Below are 6967 nucleotides of genomic sequence, written 5' to 3'. Positions count from 1 at the left end.
GTGACTCGACGGCACTTAACAACAACAGCAAGTACCTAGAGGACCTGGGTCTGATTGTCTCAGTCTATACCCTATCCACTAACTGGCTGACCCTGGACTAATTACATACATCTTCAAATTTTCCATTCCCAAAATAAGAACAATAGTACTTACCTTGTATGTTGGTTATGAGGCTTAACTCAAACAATGTAAAGTGCTTGACATGGCACTGGGCACATAAGAACAACTTAACAATTGATGGGAAGTTTTTATTAATCAATTGCTAAACTGGCTCCTAATCAGAAAACTAGCAATCCTGAGACTTCCCTCCTGGGACCCATAATGAAAAGGCAGGGACAGGTCTCATGAGAATGCTGCCAGCTTCCCTCAGTTTAGAAGACTGCCATCAGCCTAGTGCACAAAGTTCACTTCCTTCTTGACCATCTCCACCATTGCTCAACTCCTTCTGTGAGCCCTGAACAGATCAACTTACCCTCTTGAATCCTGAGCTGCAGGCCATCACTACAGCCTTCTCTCAGCTTTCCACTCTGCTTCTGAGATCACCCCATCTACTTTCCTTCTTCATGTCTTCTTCTAGAATCTCTCTCCCTGTTGGACCTTTTTTGGACAGATGACTTGTTTGCAGGGTCTCCCTGACTTTGCCATTCAGCTTCTTCCTAGCCACAGTTTTTCAGTTTTTCATCATGTGTTAGGGCTTGTACTCCAGTCTCAGAGCAAATGACATCCACCCATGCCCAACCTCAGCACTTTCTGGGATCACACACCAGCCTAGGGCCCTTGGGTCCTCATTTGTCTAGGATTTAGCTATTGAAACTCTTGCCTATTTAATCTGTCATATGTGCACATATTTCTTTGACATACTTTTCTAAATGCTTCTTTTGTGTGAGTATTACAACCTCATCCACCCACTGCTGTGAAGTTGATTCTGACTAGTAATAACCCTGTATAATGTTTCTTAGACAGTGAATCTTAAGAGTATTACTATGGAGATTATAAATAGAGGGCAAAAATATGACTCAGTGACCTACTGTGTTGTTGTTAATTGCTGTAGATTCAATTCTGACTCATAGGACCATGTATAGGGTTTCCAAGGAGCAGCTGGTGGGTTTGAACTGCTGACCTTGTGGTTCGAAGTCCAGTGCTAACCCTGCAGCACCACATTAGGGTCTCAGTAATGCGTAGTAAGTAAATCTTCCATCACAGAACTTCCTCACTGCTTGCCTTTGGAACCATACTGCACCTCACTGCCAAAAATGGGAATTGATGTGTCTAGTCCTCAACATGCTATTGACCTGTCAAGGTGATGGAGTGTTATTCTGGGGCAGCATTTGCTGTAGACACAAAACGGAAATGACTACATAATTGAAAAAAGTTTCCATTAACAATTGAGAGAGAGTCAATGGAGAAAGACCACTTCTCTTGGTAAAATGGCAAAATCAGATGGGAGCTGCTATTGATAAATAACCACACTTTGTATTCACACCCATGATTTGTGAATTGCTCCTGATTCTGACCCATGGACAGGAGTTATTAACCTAATATTGCAGAAGCAGAAACTGAGTCTCCTGGAGGTCATACACTGTAGGTAGAACTAGAAGCCAAGCTTGGGTCTTCTGTTTTGATTTGTTTTTATCCCAGCGTTCTTTTTCACTTTACTGAATGCTGCTTCTGACTGCAATTACTTTTCAGTCATTTCAGAGAAAAAATGTTCACCATAACCAATTTGGTGTACCTCAGCTCAAAGGCTTGCCAAGTAATAGGCTCAGAATTAACTCATTGAAAACCTAATGCATTTGTTTTATTTCATGTCTGTTTTATACACACTCATACACTGAAATGACTGGAAATGGTGAAATCATCATATGGTTTTAACAGCTTTATTGAGATAGAATAACATGCAATGAAATGCACATCCTTCAAAAGCACACATCTTGGTATATGTATATCATCAGGAAACCATTATCACAATCAAGATACTGAATATATCCCTCATCCCCAATAATTTCCACAAATGCTTTTGTAATCTGTTCCTCTCCCTTCCTTGACCTTTCTTCTACAAGCAACCACTTACCTGATTTCTATTTCTATAGATTAGATTGCATTTTCCATAGAATTTTAAATAACTGGAAACATAATATGTATTCCTTTTGTCTGGCTTCTTTCATTCAACTTAATTATTTTGATGCGAGTATGTGTTGTTACATGTATCGATAGTTTATTTTCTTTTTATTGTTGAATGTTGTTGTTAAGTGCCATTGAATCGGTTTTAGCTCATAGTGATCCAGCATAGGGTTTCCAATGAGCAACTGGTGGGTTTGAACTGCCAACCTTGAGGTTAGCAGTACAGTGTTTATCCAGTGTTTATCACCATGGAGATACCACCGTTTGTTTATCCATTTACCTGTTCATGCACATTTGGTTTGTTTTCAGGTTTGGGATGTTATCAATAAAGCTCTTATAACATTTGTATACAAGTCTTACATGGGCCTATTTTCCCTTTACTCTTGAATAAATACCTAGGAGTGAATGGCTAGATCATATGACAGTTGCATATGTAACTATTTATGCAACAGCCAAATTATTTCCCAAAGTGTTTGTACCTTGTTGTCAACAGTGCATGAGAGTTCTAGTTGCTTCACATTCTTGCCAACACTTGGTTTGGTCAATCTTTCTCATTTTAGTCATTCAAATAGATTTCTAGTGGTGTTGCTCTTGTTAAGTGCTATCAAGTTAGTTCCTACTCGTTTTGTTGTTGCTAAGTGCCGTCAAGTTGGTTCCGACCCATAGCGACCATGTATAGGGTTTCCGTTTGAACTGCCAACCTTGCAGTTCAAACAGCTTTGCAGTCTGGCGCAGTGCCACACCAGGATTCCTGACCCCATATAGGTTTTCCTAGGAACAGCTGGAGAGCTTGAGCCACCAATCTTGCGGTTCAAGCCAACCTTGCAGTTCCAGCGGATTAACCCACAGCGCCACACCAGTATTCCTTGTGCTAGATGATTCAAATTATTCTGGGATGCAGTGAAGATATTGGGTGAGTATTCTGGATAGTTATATCATCTACTTGGAGTCCTGGTGTAGTCCTGTAGGATAACCACTGGACTGCTAACTGCAAGGTTGGTGGTTCAAACCACCAGCTGTTCCTTGGAAACCCTATACAGAGTCACTATGAGTCAGAATCAACTCAACAACAGTTAACAACCACAATAACATGTATATTTATTACACAATGCATAGACTATAAAGTTCCAGTATTATAAAAAATAGCCAGTTGGTTATATCTGACTCAAGAGATTAAGGGTATTTCACATAGTAGCAGCCTGGTAATCCAAGCTTTTACACCTCCTAATTCTCATATATATGAAAATACAAGATTCTGTAATATTTCGTGTCCAAATTCCTAGCACTGAAAGTAAGTTCTCTCATTCATAGTAAAAGAGAGTAAGATTTGAGCTAGTATTCAGAAGATTCTTTCTTCCCTAGAAATTAGAGGCTTAAACTAGAATTTCCTTTCTCTGTCTCTTTCTCTTAAGTGACCTAGTAGAAGTAGCTGAATTCTAAATCACGTTAATCAATGGATTTTTTTCAGAAGGTGGGTTCAATGCTCTTGTATATGCATATGTGTGTGTATGAATTCTGTAAAGAATGGTTGGTATTTAATGCTTTCTTTGGAGGTGGGGGCTGCAGAGGGGAAAGTTGGGCAGGGAACGAAGACTTCAATCAAAGGAGTAGGCCACACTGTGTCATTGATTAACTTTTCTTTTTCATTTGAATAACAGGGACAAGTATTATCTGACTGAGTCATGAAGCAAATTGCTCTAAGTACCCAAAGATTTCATATTGTGCTTTAAAGGAACTACAGAAAAGTCATACACTGTTTTAATTCATTGTTTAGCATGAGTAGGCTTAAAAGTTTAAATTGCTTTGGAGTTTTGCAATTTGACAATTTTTTGGTGCATGCGGCATACACAAACAAAGCCAAAGTGAAAAAGCACAGAATCTTAAGAACTGTGTCCTTTGGGTTTCTCCAGACTAAACAAAACTTTCTTAGTATGGCCCAATAAAAAGATTTTCTAAGGCTCCCTCTCCCTCATACAACCTCCCTATCTGAGGACAGAATTTGTAATACATATAGTGAAAGAGTGTTGGTTTAAGGGTCTTAAACTGTGTCTGTTCATGACGTTTCTTTTGGCTTTGGGCAGAGTGCAAGAACTCAACCATATCATGGAGCAGGTTTGTTGGAATTCAGACAATGAGTGTTTCCTCTAGATTACAATAGATTCTTTCCATTAAAAATATTTTTCTAGGCAAGTAGTTCTATGATTTATTAGCTTCAAAAACCTGCACAGTCAAATGGAGATAAACTTTGGTTGGGAGAAAATGAACAGGAGTTTCTAGAAGATTCATACCACAGATGTTTGGGAGATCTCAGGGAACATGCTATCAATGCTGTATGAACACTCTGTCAATCAGCACCATTTACCCCTTTTCCACATCAGTCTACCAGCCAGTTCACCAGTGTTAATAGATAATCATAAACAGTTGATTACCTGACCTATACTACATTTTTTACACCTTGTCAGAACTGAGCCAACCAAGCTCCCAAGATCAATTTTACTGCTTTCTCTTTAAGTAGTCCTGACATTATCAAAGTTCCTATTTGTTTGCTCCTATAGATCTGAAAATACTGCTCTTTCTGTGTGAGCAAGCACTATTGAGTCTTCTTTTCTTGTGTCTTCCTTAATACCCAACAGGTGCTTAATTATTATATAGAAGCAGGAGTAGAAGAAGGAGGGAGTAGAAGAGCAAAGAAGCTAGAACAAATTGATTAGGAACGTGGAAGGCAGACAGGATGAAAGCAGCCAAAGAGATCATATTCCCACAAAGATCCCATGTCCTTTCCACATGTTAGAAACCTAAAACTTTGATGGCCAAGTCAAGCTCTGAACCAGAATAAACATTGCTAAAAAATGTGAACACAAATAGTTTTAATGATATATCCAGCACCATCGATGAGGGGCTTCAAAACATTTGTGGAAGAATTCCATAATCTTTTAATTCCACTTTTTCCAGTTACTTTTTGAAGCAACTTCATACTACTGAAGAAACTCAAGTTCATCTCCAGGAACCAGACTCCAGATAAGAGATGAAGCTCCCTGCTCACACAGAACGAACACTGTATGCTGAGCCCTTAAAGTTACATCTTTGCTTTTTAACACTGTAAACAGGTCTTTTGTAGCAATTTTCCCAGTGTAATATGTCATTTGATTTCTTGACTATTGTTTCCATGGGCATTGATTGTAGATTCAAGTACAGTTAACCCTGGAACAACATGGGTCAGATACTTGCAATAGTTGAGATCACTGCAACAGCAACAAGGGGGCGTGGATCTGCATATAAGTGGGTCTGCATAGTTCAAACCCATATTGTTCAAGGGCCAACTGTAAAATAAAATCCTAAACAAATATCCTCTATGTTTGTCATGATGCTGGCCCAGTTTGAGGATGTTAGTTTTCTTTATGTAGAGGTATAATCAATACTGAAAATTTTCTGCTGAAGATCAAACGTCAAGTTCTCTTGGTCAGCATCTACATTTAACTGGTTGTTCATGAGTGTTGTTCATGAGTCTTCCTCTAATCCTGTTGTTACCTTCTTCTTCATGTAACCCATCAGCTCAGCATACAGATAGAATAAGTACAGTGAAAGTAAACAACACAGATGCGCACCTGTCCTGATTTAAAACCATGCAGTATCCTCTTCATCTGTGTACAGATTCCACATAAGCACAATTAAGTGCTCTGATATTCACATTCTTCACAATGTTGTCTATAATTTGTTATGATCTATACAATTAGATGCCTTATAATAGTCAATGAAAGGTAAACATCTTTCTGGTGTTCTCTGCTTTCAACCATGGTATCAGATCTATGACATCAGATTTTCTTTTGAATGAGTTTGGATTTCTAGTAGTACCCTGTGTAGTGATGCAATCATCTTCAGCAAAATTTTACTATTGTGTTATATTAATTATATTGCTTGATAATTTCTACATTCTGTTGGATCAGCTTACTCTGGAATGGGCACAAATATGGATTGTTTCCATTCAGATGGCCAGGTAACTCTCTTCCAAATTCTGGACTTTGATGACTGGATGCTTCCAATCTTTCATCCATTTATTGAAACATTTCAACTGGTATTCCATCAGTTTGGGAGACTTGTTTTTTGCCAATGCCATCAATGAAGCTTGAACTTCTTCCTTCAATTCCATTGGTTCTTGTTTATATTGCTACCTTCTGAAATGGTTGAATGCTGATCAATTCTGTTTGGTACAATTACCATGTATTCCTTCTATCTTGTTTTGAAGTTTCCTGCATCATTTAACATTTTGCCCATTTGTTGTTATTTTTAGGTGTCAACAAGTCAGTATTGACTCATGACAACCTTATGCACAACACAACAAAATACTGCCAGGTACTGTGCCAACTTCACTATTTACTTTTATGCTTGAGCCCACTGCTGGTGTCGCTGTGCCAATCCATCTCTTGGAAGTCTTCCTCGTTTTCTTTGACCCTCAAATTTAGCAAACATGATATCTTTCTCCAGGGACTGATCCCTCCTGATAATATGTTCTAAGTATGAGGCATGAAGTTTGGCCATCCTGGCTTCTAAGCTGCATTCTGGCTGTACTTCTTCCAAAGCAGATTTGTTTGTTCATTTGGTGGTCCATATTACTTTTAATATTCTCCTCCAACACCGTAACTCAATTGCATCAATTCTTCTATGGTACTTTATGCATTATTCAACTTTTACACATATATGAGTTTATTGAAAACACTATGGCTTGCATCAAGTAGCTTTGGTAGCGTAGTGGTTACGAATCAGGCTGCGAACTGCAAGGTCAGCAGTTCGAAACTACCAGCTGTTCCGTGGGAGAAAGATGAGGCTTTCTGTTCCCGTAAAGATTTAC

This window comes from Chrysochloris asiatica, unplaced genomic scaffold (genome assembly GCF_000296735.1).
Source record: "Chrysochloris asiatica unplaced genomic scaffold, ChrAsi1.0 scaffold00291, whole genome shotgun sequence".
Lineage (NCBI taxonomy): Eukaryota > Metazoa > Chordata > Mammalia > Afrosoricida > Chrysochloridae > Chrysochloris > Chrysochloris asiatica.
This window is presented reverse-complemented; position numbering follows the sequence as displayed.